Source organism: Mobula birostris, chromosome 30, assembly GCF_030028105.1.
Source record: "Mobula birostris isolate sMobBir1 chromosome 30, sMobBir1.hap1, whole genome shotgun sequence".
Lineage (NCBI taxonomy): Eukaryota > Metazoa > Chordata > Chondrichthyes > Myliobatiformes > Myliobatidae > Mobula > Mobula birostris.
Window position 1 is genome coordinate 20238747 of NC_092399.1, and position 16063 is coordinate 20254809.

Sequence of the window (16063 nt, forward strand, 5' to 3'; positions counted from 1 at the left end):
TTTCTAATGCTTGCATGCAGTTTGCAGGCATGACCAATGGGTTTTCTGCCTTTAAGGACCTCAGCACTTCAGCAGCTGGACCTTTTAAACTCTCTACCAGTCACTGTGTTTTTCATATTATCGGAGCATCGCGACTCATCCAGAAACTGAGATGTCTGCTCCGCCGACGCCTCATACTCTTCTTGCCCATTGGCGGTGGGCTTAACTCTAGAGGACACTCTCAGCCTATGAGAGTTCTCCACAGGTACAGTGTGGCATTTGTCAACCATTGATGTAATAGCCAAAACCAGCTCAGAATTTAAGCCCACTGACTCTCATAACTATCTCAACTATACCTTTCCCACCCCGTCACATGCAAAAATGCCATTCCCTATTCCCAGTTCCTCCGTCTCCGCCGCATCTGCTCTGAGGATGAAGTTTTCCGTTCCAGGACATCTCAAATGTCCTCTTTCTTTAAGGATCGTGGTTTCCCTTCTGCTGTCATCAATGATGCTCTCACCTGCATCTCCTCCATTTCCCGCACTTCGACTCTCACCCCATCCTCCCACCACCACAACAGGGATAGAGTTCCCCTTGTCCTCACCTACTACCCCACCAGCCTCCGGATCCAACACATTATCCTCCGCAACTTCCGCCACCTTCAACAGGACCCCACCACTAAGCACATCTTTCCCTCTCCACCCCTCTCCGCCTTCTGCAGGGATCAGTCCCTCCGCGACTCCTTCGTCTACACATCCCTCCCCACGGATCTCCCACCTGGCACTTATCCCTGTAAGCGCAAGTGCTACACCTGTCCCTACACCTCCTCTCTTGCCACCATTCAGGGCCCCAAACAGTACTTCCAGGTGAGGCAACACTTCACTTGTGAGTCTGTTGGGGTCATCTATTGCATCCAGTGCTCCCGGTACGGCCTCTTCTACATCGGTGAAACCCGACGCAGATTGGGGGACCGCTTTGTCGAGCACCTCCGCTCCGTCCGCCAAAACAGACAGGATCTCACAGTAGCCACCCACTTCAACTCTGCTTCCCATTCCCATTCGGATATGTCCATACCTGGCCTCCTCTACTGCCATGATGAGGCTAAAGTCAGGTTGGAGGAGCAACACCTCATATACCGTCTAGGTAGTCTCCAGCCCCTTGGTATCAACATAGAATTCTTCAACTACCGGTAATTCCCTCCCCCTCCCTTCCCCTATCCCTATTTCACTCTACCCCCTCCCCCAGCTGCCTACCACTTCCCTCATGGTTCCGCCTCCTTCTACCACCCATTGTGTTTTCCCCTATTCTTTCTTCACCTTTCCTGCCTATCACATCCCTGCCTCCCTTCCCCCGCCCCTTTATCTTTCCCCTTACTGGTTTTTCACCTGGAACCTACCAGCCTCCTCCTTCCCAACCTCCCCCCACCTTCTTTATAGAACCTCTGCCCCTTCCCCCTACAGTCCTGACGAAGGGTTCCAGCTCAAAACGTCGACAGATCATTTCCACGGATGCTGCCCGACCTACTGAGTTCCTCCAGCGTGTTGTGAGTGTTGCTTTGCTCTGCTAACAGCCGCATGTCACAGTGGTGCGAAGGCCACCTTTCATAAACAATATACATCTAGGTTGGTATGATCTGGGGTTCAACCAAATGGGGATGTTAGGATGTTTTGATTAAGGAACATTGATTGTAACAAATGCTGTGTAAATACTGCTCACATAGAATTATCAGTTGTCAAGAAATGACAGATTGCACACCAGCATATAATTATAAAGGAAGTATATTTACCTATTTTTCAACTTTTTCAAACAGTTAAAGGGGAAGAAAAGTAAGTTAAAAAGACCCATTACAGTTAAACCAGCCTAAATATGCACATAAACATTGGACTTCATTTCTGTAGTAGCTGGGTGAATCGCTGTACTCGCAGTGCTGAACGTCCACTATCAACCACAGTTAGAACTTCCCTTCTTAGTGTTGCAAAGCACTCCTTGAAATTGAATCTCCCCTTCGGAAGGACACTCCAGATGTCTTTCCTGGTGCTCTTCTCTCCGCACCTCCTACTAAAAGACCCCAAACTAGATCTGTCCTTCAGAGAAGGTTCCTGCCTAGCTCCCTAGAACCTTCTCTTGCATCCCACGGGGCAGAAAGTTACAATATGTACCTAGACAGTCCTGACTGGCCGACACAGCTTTCCTAAGTTGGGCAACATGGCTCCTTATCTTTAGCCGAAGTCAAAGCACTCTTACTAGCAGGATACACTGCTTTACAGAAAACTGCTAAAATAAAAAAATACCTCACAGCATAGCAGTAGAAATCTTACCAAGGGGATTACATGTGTTATGTTGTAGCATGCGGCTCACATACACCTGACCAATGCAGGCTAAAGAGTGAAACTTGCAGAAAATGCAACACAGTAGGATACAGGCAAAGAACATGTTGGGCAGACAAAAATAAATGTCTGCTCAAAGAAAAGAAAAAGTTAAAAAGTCAGGTTGCTGTTTAAAAAGGAGCGTTAATCTGCCTGCTGTTGATGAAATATCTGATCATGATGAGAGTGACGCTGGACTGGGTATCATTGAGATTTACAGAGTGAAAACTAACAATAGACAAGCAACACACACAAAATGCTGGAGGAACTCAGCAGGCCAGGCAGCATCTATGGAAAAGAGTACAGTCAATGTTTCATGCCAAGATTCTTCAGCAGGATGGTTGAGATGCCCTGCTTGAGTCCTGCTGCAGGGTCTCAGTCTGAAACGTCGACTGTACTCTTTTCCATAGATGCTGCCTGGCCTGATGAGTTCCTTGAGCATTTTGTGTGTGTTGCTTGGATTTCCAACATCTGCAGTTTTTCTCTTGTGTGTGAATATATCAGTCCACATAATTGAAATGGGCTAGTACCAGCAGTGAATGGTAATTTAATTAAAATGGAATGGCTGTTTCAGTAATTCCACAAAATGAGGTTGAATGTAATTTCAAAGATACTGAATTGAAGTCTGCAGATATCCAACTTATACGGGAAAAAGTATAATTCACATGGGAATGACATTCTTAACAGTGAAATACAAAAACGAACAAGCCGCATTAGGCTTGTATGTAGTAAAAACAGGAGAGCCAGCATTCTGGGGATGTGATTGGCTGTGACAACTACAACATTGATTGGAGTCTGATCCGCTATTTGCATGCCGCATACCCTGCAACAAAACCAAATGAAAGTGAATTAAGGAAGTTACTGGATGATGCCACAACTGTCTCCATGCTCTGCACCATGAACCCTGAGCAAGCAGGTGTTGGTGCCAACCTTTGTACTTCTGGTTGGAAAGCATGGAGCATGGGCCAAGGAAGGATTATGCTGCTCAGAGGAAATATGAAAATGACGAAAGCACTAATCTGACTACTGCTGTTTTTGTAGGTAATATATCTGAGAAAGCATCTGATATGTTAACCAGGCAGTTACTTGTGAAATGTGGCTTGTTTTTATGCTGGAAAAAAAGTTCAAGGATCTTCAGAGAAGTTGCAAGCATTTGGCTTTTGTGGGTATAAAGAACAAAACTTACTCTGTGTGCATTAAGGTTATTGTATGAACTTCATGAGGGAGAGAAAAAACTGCCTGTAAAAGTATATGCAAAGGACAAAACCCAGCTGGATGAATGGAAGGCAAAAATAAGTCAATGGAGATACAAAACAAAGAGGATTTGTCAGATGATGTTGTGGATGAGGCACAACATCCACAACATCGAAGAGAAGAGATCAGGTTGTAAAGGGACCAATAAAAGGATTAATAAGAGAATCCTCCAGTGAACTAAATACACCTTCCCAAGATCATGATGCACAAGCATTCAGGAGAATGAGGGGGGATCTCATAGAAACATTCTGAATGTTAAAAGGCCTGAATAAATTAGATATGGCAAAGTTATTTCCCATGGTAGGGGAATCTAGGGCAAGAGGGCATGACTTCAGGATTGAAGGACGTTCATTTATAACAGAGATGTGGAGAAATTACTTTAGTCAAAGGGTGGTAAATCTGTGGAATTTGTTGCCATGAGTGGCTGTGGAGGCCAAGTCATTAAGTGTATTTAAGGCAGAGATAGATATGTTCTTGATTAGCCAGGGCATCAAGGGGTACGGGGAGAAGGCAGGGGAGCGGGGATGACTGGAAAAATTGGATCAGTCCATGTTTGAATGGCTGAGCAGACTCAATGGGTCGAATGGCCTACTCTGCTCCTATATCTGATGGTCTTATGGTCTAAGCTAGAAGAAGAAAAGGAAAGAGAAGTAAATTGTCCAGAGGTGTCAGAACCGCTTCCTGCAGACTCAGAGTCAAGTCGTACAATCACCACAGAGGAGGCCCCAGAACTTGAAATTGCTTTCAAAGTCGTAAGTCTTATCTGCCGAGCAGAGTAACGCACCCCCCCCCCCACCCGTCAGAAAAGATGTTATCTAACAAGAACAAGAAAGCCTCCACAGCAACTAAATCTTCAGGCCTGAATGAGACAATTTAAAATTAACTATGCTGTGGATGTTTGTATAGCAGCTGCATTATTTAGTATATTATGTGTAAATTGAGATGCATTCTTTATTAAGTTGGGATCAATAACTAAGCAGGGAGGAGTGTTGTATATTTAATATTTGAGGAATATTGCAAATATATTGTTTAAGTAAGCATACTTTATTTGTTTAAATATTTCATTATGGGTTGTAATGTATGTGAAATAGATGAATTACATATGTTATGATGCTTACCATGTGACAAGTACACAGCTCACTGGAAGTAAACATGAAATTAGACTTTGATTTCTGACTCCCATGTCTTTCATTTAATTAGTTTAATGCTTTGGGAGTTGCAAAACATAACACAGGTCATGCTCTCTTCTTGCTGCTGTACAGGAGCCTTAGGTCCCACACCACCAAGTTCAGGAACAGTTATTACCATTCTACCAATTTGAATAATCTCAACTCTGAACTGATTTCGCAACCTATGGATTCACTTTGAAATGAAAGGAAATATCTTTATTGTCATTGCATAGTACAATTCGTCATGCACCAATACAGTGAAAATGAGTTAAGGAATTTACAACTCATGTTCTCAGTATTATTTTTATTTATATATATATTTTTGTATTTACACAGTTTACCTTCCTTCGCACGTTGGTTATTTGTCACTCTTTGTGTGTAGTTTTTTCATTGATTCTACTGTATTTCTTTTTTCTATTGTGAATTCCTGCAAGGAAATACTTTATACTTTATACTTCATTGTCGCCAAACAATTGGTACCAGAACGTACAATCATCATGGCGATATTTGATTCTGTGCTTCCCACTCCCTGGATTACAAATATTAAATATTAAAAATATTAAAAATAGTTAAAATTAGTTAATATTAAAATTCTAAATTATAAATCAAAAATAGAAAATAGAAAAATGGAAAGTAAGGTAGTGCAAAAAAAAAACCGAGAGGCAGGTCCGGATATTTTGAGGGCACAGCCCAGATCCGGGTCAGGATCCGTTCAGCAGTCTTATCACAGTTGGAAAGAAGCTGTTCCCAAATCTGGCCGTACAAGTCTTCAAGCTCCTGAGCCTTCTCCTGGAGGGAAGAGGGACAAAAAGTGTGTTGGCTGGGTGGGTCGTGTCCTTGATTATCCTGGCAGCACTACTCCGTCAGCGTGCGGTGTAAAGTGAGTCCATGGACGGAAGATTGGTTTGTGTGATGTGCTGCGCCATGTTCACGACCTTCTGCAGCTTCTTTCGATCTTGGACAGGACAACTTCCATACCAGGTTGTGATGCACCCTAGAAGAATGCTTTCTATGGTGCATGTATAAAAATGAAATGAATCTCAGGTTAAGATATGGTGACATAGACATGCTTTGACAATACATTTACTTAAAACTCTATCAGCTCCCTTCAGCTTCTACACACTAAGGATCACTTAGAGTGACCAATCTCAGACAGGTTAAGATGGCTCTGAGCTGCAGACTTTGTTGAGATCGTGGCTCATACTTAGTTGTTTTTCAAGTTCATAATGATGGTTCTGGGAACAGCAAGGGGAGGTAGGGAATTTGGAGGTCAGATTAGAATTTAGGGACAGAAATGTGCTGAGTTAGAGGTCATTCCCCACTTTGTGATCCACACTCAAAGGCCAGCAACGTGGATGTGTGATGAAAAATATCTATGGACATTGTTGTGTCTCACATCGGTAGGGGCTAGGTTTGGATGGCTGTGTAAGCAGGAGGCAGGCAGAGCCATGACGGCTGGTCAGTTGACCTGCATAGAGTTTGAGCCTTGAGTGTGGGGCTCTGACATGAACTAATCTAACGTTCAGAATCTAAGATCAAAGCCCAAAGGTTGCTTGGAAGTCCAAAAGTTGAGCCCGATGGCCGAAGTCAGGCGACTGGGGAGTGGAGGTCTGGAAGCCTATCTTGGAGAGGATGACTGCCTCTGTGTGTGGGGGTGGGGTGGAGGGGGGGCTGGTAGAAAAGTTCTTGTTTTGCTGCTGTTGTTTTGTTGCTTGCTGTGTTTCGATTTGTTGTATTCTGTGTTGTTTGTCAAGTATCGTGCACATGCTATGTTGGGACCAAATTATGGGAAAGACACTAGCAGGCTGCCCCAGCATTGGTTGTTAATGCAAGGTGTATGTTTCAAGGTATTTGTGATAACTAAATCTGAATTTGCATGTCACCGGAATGTGGGGGGAAAGAACTGAGCATCTGGGGGATCTCCACAGAGGCAGCATTTGAGGTCAGTATTGAATTGGGTTTCAAAATGTTCAACTTTTGAAAATTAGTTATGAAAATGGTTCATTTATTGGAACTTATTCAGCAATTTTCTGCCCAAATCTTTGAAAATTTTCTACAGAGCAGAAAAGACAGAAATAAGATATAAACAGAATTTATTCTGTATCACTTCAGTCAGCACTAAAATAGCTCTGCAAAAGTTGACAAGTAAATTGTGGATGCCAACTAAAAAGAACTAATGGAAGAGCATTGCCTGGTTTGGTAGTAATTTGTTCGTATCCACTCCAAGTGTCAAAGTAGAATATCTGTTCTCAAAAGTTAGAGTTTGGTTAGTGGGACATTGATATCTTATGTGAAAACTTCCCAGAATCAACAAACTTCAGCAAGGTAAAAGTGAGAAATTATTTTATATGCTGAAAACATCGGTTTCCAATATTTGACAGCAATTTCATATTTTGACATTTTATTCAAGATCTCAACCTATTGAATCCCATTAGACTGCTTGAATCCTAACAGTTTTCTCCTGAGTCCTCTGACTCGCCTAACATACATCAATCATGCTCAGATTTATACAGGCTTTTCCTGTGGCCCCCGTGAAAGGCAAGCTTGTGTGGGGGCAGACAAGTGGAAGTAGCGTTCTAACAAGTCAATGGCTAATTTTCATAATGACTTATTCCTCAGTGAAGTGCACCACTATAAAATATGCACAGTGCACCATTTCACAGAAATCATTGTTAACCTGCATGTTCCAAAAAGAAAGAAACCAAGTAATTAATGAATCCTGCATCCACAGTGACACATTCATTTGACAGTGTTAGTCTTGAATTTTATGTGTGTGGTATAAAGTTTGCTTCCACACTTTGAAATTGAAAATGGACTTTTTCCTTGAGCGAAAAGTGATAATAAGCACTCCTGAACGACGGTGGAAATCTGACAGATATTTTCCGGTAGTAAAAGCAATTGGGTGTCAAGAGCTAAAATCAAATTCCATTAAAACATTAAAGGGGGCTATAATGCCCAGTCATCCCTTCTGTATTTGTTCTCCTTACTCCTTTTGTTTTATTTACCTATCTATTTATTTATTGATTGATTGATTGATTGGCAGAAGGCTCAGAATAGGCCCTAATACAGGGATCCCCAACCTTTTTTGTACCGCGGACCGGTTTAATATTGACAATATTCTTGCAGACTGGCTGACTTGGGGGGGGGCGGTGTTCAAGATCAACAGTGCGTGACAGGGAATGAGGAAAGGCGCAGCTGACTCATATTGTTTCATATCACCAAATCATATTGTTTCCTTGCACATCCTTTGCGGCCTGGTGGTTGGGGACCACTGCCCTAATAAACCTAGCCTAATCATGGCAATTTGCAATGACCAATTAACCTACTCGAGCCCTCCGGTTGTCTGGAGCGGGTCTGCTTACCATCCCCAGCGTCAAAACAACATGGCTTTAGTTACTGTGCTCCACATATCTAGAATAACCTTCCAGAGGATCTGAAGGGTCTGAAGTCCGCCCCAAATTTAAGCTCTTTTAAATCAAGGTTTAAAACTTTTTGTTTTACTCTAGCTTTTAAATAAAATCTCTAACACTGTAACATTTATTCCTTTTTTAATCTACTTATCACATTTATTTTTAGCATGATTTTATTCTCTTTTATATTGTCTGAAATTTGATGTTTGATTTTTATATCTTGTTCTATGTAAAGTGATTTGAACTGCCTTGTGTTTGAAAAGTGCTATATAAATAAACTTGCCTTGCCTTACCAACTGGTATGTCTTTGGACTGTGGGAGGAAACTGGGCCACCTGGAGGAAATCTATGTGGTCACAGGGAGAATGTACAAACCCCTTACAGACAGCAACGGGGACTGAATCCAGGTCACTGGTACTGTAATGTTGTGCTAACCACTAAGCTATAGAGATCAAGTATGACAAAAAAAAAGTCAATAAAAAGGTTTTTAAAAAATGTGCCTAATCTCACATTCTCATCATGCACTGACATTAATGTTCTGATTCACATGAATTTTTGTATCAAATAAATGGGGAACAGGCAGAAAAATATTGTTTTCCTAAAAAACTGGATCTATGAAGGAGGGTGTGGGAGTGTGGGAAGAAACTTCCTTTCAGCTCAAATTTGGTCAGGCTTTTGAATGAAAATGATTCTTTAGCCAGTCTCCTAATTTAAATGCAATGCAGATCCGTCATCATATATTACTGACATACAGTGTCTTGAAAAAGTATTCAGCCCCAGCCCTTTGTTCACATGAATGAGTATTACAACCAGGGATTTTGATCAATTTAGCTGGGAATTTTTATTTGTGAATCACATGCTCTTTTCTTTCACAGTAGAGCCTGCAAAAAACAGGGAACATTGTAAAGCATGAAACACTAAAAATTCAAAATCTGGACCGTCAGCAGTTCAAAATTATTCATCCTCCTTTGTAGAGTATTAGCTGAACTACCTCTCGCAGCTATTACAGCAAGTAGTCTGTTTGGATAATTTTCTGTTAGCTTTGGACAATGTCACGGAGCAACTGCCCATTCCTCCCTGCAAAATTGCTCAAGCTGTGACAGGGTATTTGGGGAACAGCAGTTTTGAGGTCTTGCCAGAGATGTTTGATTGGGTAAAGATCAGGGCCACTCAAGGACATCAGTTTTCTTCATTTGAAGCCATTCCATGGTTGCTCTGGCAGTGTTCCTCTGAAAGACAAACTTCTTTCCCAGTTTCAGCTTTCAAGCAGAGGCTTGCAAGCTTTTACCCAGGATCTCCCTGTATTTAGCAGCATTCCTCTTCCCTTCAATCCTGACCAGATGTCTGGTCCCTGCTGCTGAAAAGCATCCCTATAGCATGATGCTACCTCCAGCACACTTTTCAGTAGTGATGGCGTTACCTGGCTGATGCACAGTATTAGATTTACGTCACATGTACGACTTAATGTTGAGGTCAAAATGTTCCACTTTAGTCTCGTCTGACCACAAGACCTTCTTCAACATCTTCACAGTATCTTTTAGGTGACACTTTGCAAAGAGTGTCTAAATGTTTTAAGCCAGGGGTTCTTCCTTGCCGCTCTTCCATAAACACCCTTAGACACCCTAGTTTTTTTGTGCAAGGTTTTAGAGATTGTGGAGCCATGAACTTTACCTCCAGTTGCAGCCGCTGACTTCTGTAAACCATAGAAACCATAGAAACTACAGCACAGAAACAGGCCTTTTGGCCCTCCTTGGCTGTGCCGAACCATTTTCTGCCTAGTCCCACTGACCTGCGCACGGACCATATCCCTCCATACACCTCCCATCCATGTATCTGTCCAAGTTATTCTTAAATGTTAAAAAAGAACCCGCATTTACCACCTCGTCTGGCAGCTCATTCCATATTCCCACCAATCTCTGTGTGAAGAAGCCCCCCCCTAATGTTCCCTTTAAACTTTTCCCCCCTCACCCTAAACCCATGTCTTCTGGTTTTTTTCTCCCCTTGCCGCACTGGAAAAAGCCTGCTTGCATTCACTCTATCTATACCCACCATAATTTTATATACCTCTATCAAATCTCCCCTCATTCTTCTACGCTCCAGGGAATAAAGTCCCAACCTATTCAACCTTTCTCTGTAACTGAGTTTCTCAAGCCCCGGCAACATCCTTGTAAACCTTCTCTGCACTCTTTCAACCTTATTTATATCCTTCCTGTAATTTGGTGACCAAAACTGAACACAATACTCCAGATTCGGCCTCACCAATGCCTTATACAACCTCATCATAACATTCCAGCTCTTATACTCAATACTTTGATTAATAAAGGCCAATGTACCAAAAGCTCTCTTTACGACCCTATCTACCTGTGACGCCACTTTTAGGGAATTTTGTATCTGTATTCCCAGATCCCTCTGTTCCACTGCGCTCCTCAGTGCCTTACCATTAACCCTGTATGTTCTACGTTGGTTTGTCCTTCCAACGTGCAATACCTCACACTTGTCAGTATTAAACTCCATCTGCCATTTTTCAGCCCATTTTTCCAGCTGGTCCAAGTCCCTCTGCAGGCTCTGAAAAACTTCCTCACTGTCTACTACACCTCCAATCTTTGTATCATCAGCAATCTTGCTGATCCAATTTACCACATTATCATCCAGATCATTGATATAGATGACAAATGACAATGGACCCAGCACTGATCCCTGTGGCATACCACTAGTCACAGGCCTCCACTCAGAGAAGCAATTCTCTACCACCACTCTCTGGCTTCTTCCATCGAGCCAATGTCTAATCCAATTTACCACCTCTCCATGTATAGCTAGCGACTGAATTTTCCTAACTAACCTCCCATGCGGGACCTTGTCAAAGGCCTTACTGAAGTCCATGTAGACAATATCCACTGCCTTTCCTTCATCCACTTTCCTGGTAACCTCCTCGAAAAAATCCAATAGATTGATCAAACATGACCTACCACGCACAAAGCCATGTTGACTCTCCCTAATAAGTCCCAGTCTATCCAAATGCTTGTAGATTCTGTCTCTTAGTACTCCCTCCAATAACTTACCTACTACCGACGTTAAACTTACTGGCCTATAGTTTCCCGGATTACTTTTCGATCCTTTTTTAAACAACGGAACAACATGAGCCACTCTCCAATCCTCCGGCACCTCACCTGTAGACAGCGACATTTTAAATATTTCAGCCAGGGCCCCTGCAATTTCAACACTAGTCTCCTTCAAGGTCCGAGGGAACACCCTGTCAGGTCCCAGGGATTTATCCACTTTAATTTTCCTCAAGACAGCAAGGACCTCCTCCTTTTCGATCTGTACAGTTTCCATGATCTCACTACTTGTTTCCCTTAATTCCATAGACTTCATGCCAGTTTCCTTAGTAAACAGACGCAAAAAATCTATTTAAGATCTCCCCCATTTCCTTTGGTTTGGCACATAGCCGACCACTCTGATCTTCAAGAGGACCAATTTTATCCCTTACAATCCTTTTGCTCTTAATATATCTGTAAAAGCTCTTTGGATTATCCTTCACTTTGACTGCCAAGGCAACCACATGTCTTCTTTTAGCCCTCTTGATTTCTTTCTTAAGTATTTTCTTGCACTTCTTATACTCCTCAAGCACCTTATTTACTCCTTGCTTCCTATACACGTCATACAACTCCCTTTTCTTCTTTATCAGAGTTGCAATATCCCTTGAGAACCAAGGTTCCTTATTCCTATTCACTTTGCCTTTAATTCTGACAGGAACATACAAATTCTGCACTCTCAAAATTTCTCCTTTGAAGGCTTCCCACCTACCGATCACATCCATGCCAGAGAACAACCTGTCCCAATCCACGCTTTTTAGATCCTTTCTCATTTCTTCAAATTTGGTCTTCTTCCGGTTAAGAACCTCAACCCTAGGACCAGATCTATGTTTGTCCATGATCAAGTTGAAACTAATGGTGTTATGATCACTGGAACCAAAGTGCTCCCCTACACAGACTTCTGTCGCTTGTCCTAACTCGTTTCCTAACAGGAGATCCAATATTGCATCCCCTCTAGTTGGTCCCTCTATATATTGATTTAGAAAACTTTCCTGAACACATTTTACAAACTCTAAACCATCTAGACTCCTAACAATATGGGAGGCCCAATCAATATATGGAAAATTAAAATCCCCTACCACCACAACTTTATGTTTCCTGCAGTTGCCTGCTATCTCTCTGCAGATTTGCACTTCCAATTCTCTTTGACTATTGGGTGGTCTGTAATACAATCCCACTAATGTGTCCATACCTTTCCTGTTTCTCAGCTCCACCCACAAGGACTCAGTAGACAAACCCTCTAATCTGTCCTGCCTGAGCACTGCTGTAATATTTTCCCTAACAAGCAATGCCACTCCCCCACCTTTCATTCCTCTGCCTCGATCACATCTGAAACATCGGAACCCTGGAATATTAAGCTGCCAGTCCTGCCCCTCCTGTAGCCAAGTTTCACTAATTGCTACAACATCATAATTCCACGTGTCAATCCACGCCCTCAACTCATCCGCCCTCCCCGCAATACTCCTAGCATTGAAATATATACACCTCAGAAGATTTTTACCACCACTCACAACCTTTCTATTAGTGGATTTGCTTGAACTTTTAACATCATTTATTTTCACCCCAGCCACACTGTCAGCTCTGTCACTCTGATTCCCATCCCCCTGCAAATCTAGTTTAAAGCCCCCCCAATAACATTAACAAACCTCCCTGAAAGGATATTGGTCCCCCTGTAGTTCAAGTGTAACCCGTCTCTCTTGTACAGGTCCCATCTGCCCCAGAAGAGGTCCCAATTATCCTGAAATCTGAAACCCTGCTCCCTACACCAGTTCCTCAGCCACTTGTTCATCCTCCAGAGCATCCTATTCCTACCTTCACTGGCACGTAGCACAGGTAGCAATCCTGAGATTACCACCCTCGAGGTCCTGCTTTTCAACTTCCTACCAAGCTCTCTATACTCACTCTCCAGGACCTCCTCACTCTTCCTTGCTACGTCATTGGTACCGATGTGCACCAAGGCATCTGGCTGATCACCCTCCCACTTCAGAATGTCATGCAATTGATCAGAGACATCCTTGACCCTGGCACCTGGGAGGCAACAAACCATCCTGGATTCTCTGTCACGACCACAGAACCTCCTATCTGCACCTCTAACTATCAAGTCCCCTATCACTACCGCTCTCCTCTTTTTCCCCCCTCCCTTCTGCACTGCAGAGCCAGACCCAGTGCCAGAGATCCGGCTACTGCAGCTAGTCCCAGGTAAGTCATCCCCCTCAACAGTATCCAATGCGGTATACTTGCTGCTGAGGGGAATGGCCACAGGGGAACCCTGCTCTGCCTGCCCTTTCCCCTTTCCTCGCCTGACAGTGACCCAATTTCCTATCCTCTGCTCCTCAATCAGAGTGGGGCATCTTGAAAAAGGCAGTGTGGCTGTGGTTTTACGATCTATTGCGCTGAGCTCCAAGGTATGTTCAGTGCCTTTGAGATAGTATAGTACCCTTCCACAGGTTTGTGCTTCTCTATTATTATTTGTTTGCCTTGCCTTGTCTTGTCTTAATTTGGTTCGGTCTGTTGAAAATCTACCATCGTGTTGGACCTTGCAGAGAGAGGGGGTATTTATTCTCATTGAAAACAGGTGATCCTCCAACTTTCTATGTCAACAAGTTGGGCTGGTTGGTAAGTTAAAACTATACATTGTACCTGAGGAGAATTAGCATAGTAATTACAAAGTGGATGAATAATTTTTCAGCCTCACATTTCCGGTTTTTAATTGTTTAAATTGTTGACAGGTTTTGGAATTTTTGTTTTGATTTGACATAATGCACAATATTTTGTAGATTAGTTCAAAAATCCTATTTCAATATATTTTAAATTTAGAAAATGAGATAGCAAAATATGAAAGTACAGTACTGTGCATAAGTCTTAAGCACATATATATAGTTGGGGTGCCTCAGAATTTTGCACAGTGCTATATCAACTAAACGTTTACCAATATTAATATAAAGACTCACAGATATTGCCATTTCAAGGGCAAATAAAAAGAGAATGGAAACGGATGTCTTTCCACCGTGTGCTTCAAATCAAATCAAAATTAACTCACGCAGGAAATAATAAAAAAAACACAGCTTACAGTACAGTTTTAGACACCCTAGCTATATATATGTGTGCCTTAAGCCTTTACACAGTGCTGTAGTTGAAGGATGAATACTTTTTCAAGGCACTGTTTTTATCCACTAAAGGTAGCCAGTCTGGGATGTGAGGAACAATAGCTGGGAATACCTGGATTTGGCTGGAATTCTTGTACACACAGAGATCTTTGTGAGTGTGTGCCACACAATTCCTTGAATTCAACCAGCATGCCTGCCTGTCAGAGGACGCAGCCTCCTAGTCAGGGGCATGAGGTGGAGGCGTCATAGACACTGGTGTCGTGCTGATTGACAGTCATGGTAATGAAACTGTTTACAAATTACTTATAGCATTTCTAAAAGAGAGAAGGTACAATGAGTGGCTAGCCACTCACTGTTCCAATAGCTGATGCACTTGTACTTGATCCTCTGGGCAACCAGCTACTCACTTCATCTATCCTCTTCTGAATCCTCCCTTCATACACATTACTCTATCAGTAATTTAGACTTCTAGGCTAGTGGAAGGAAAGGGAAGGGCAGAGCAGCAGTCCAGGCTATCTTAGTCTTCATGATGACTAAGATGTATGTATTATGATCAGAGATTAAGGGAGCTAGGGCTTTACCCTTTGGAGAGAAGGAGGATGAGAGGAGACATGATAGAGGTGTACAAGATAATAAGAGGAATAGATAGAGTGGATAGCCAGCGTCTCTTCCCCAGGGCACCACTGCTCAATGCAAGAGGACATGGCTTTAAGGTAAGGGGTGGGAAGTTCAAGGGGGATATCAGAGGAAGGTTTTTTACTCAGAGTGGTTGGTGTGTGGAATGCACTGCCTGAGTCAGTGGTGGAGGCAGATACACTAGTGAAGTTTAAGAGAATACTAGACAGGTATATGGAGGAAATTAAGGTGGGGGGTTATATGGGAGGCAGGGTTTAAGGGTCGGCACAACATTGTGGACCGAAGGGCCTGTACTGTGCTGCACTATTCTATGTTCTATGTTCTATGAAGAGGAAAGTGTTGATTCTGCCTTGTTCTGCTCAGTTCTGTTCTGGCCTGCTCCCCGCAGTGATGCCTGCCTTTGTGTCTCTGGTCCGCAACATTTACTCAGTTCTGCTTTGAACTGAGACCATGCCCTACTCCAGCTGCATTGATGCCTGTCTAGTGTCTTTCATAAAACTTCTGTTCTGAATACAATTTGCTTACTTTTATTACCTGCACATTTTTTCCCCTCTCTGCATATTGGACGTTTGGCAGCCTTTTTTTATGGATTCTTTTGGGGTCTCTTTGTTTCGTGGATGCCTGTAAGGAGACGAATCACAAGGTTGTATAATGTACACCTACTTTGATATTAAGTGCACTTTGAAGCAGTCCATGAGCTCTTGTGCTTGGGTGTGAGAGTGGTGAGGAGAAGAAAGGAATGTGCAAACAGTGAAAAGAAGACAGTGGCTCAGTACTAGCTTGGTAGGTATGGTGAACAGTCTTGGCAAGTGACCCTATGGCCTGATGGCACTCTATATGGTCCATTCACATTTGGGAATGAATGACAGTCTGTAATGATTCAAGTTTGCATCCCTAACACTTAACTGAATGCTAGTGAGTTCTGTACGAGAGGAACAGTGAAGATAACAAAGTTTAATGGTTTAATGGAGACTGAGCATTAAAGATGAAACCAGGGGACTGGTTGAAGAGATCAATTTCTGTGCGAAATGGAAGGCCAACAATAAGACTT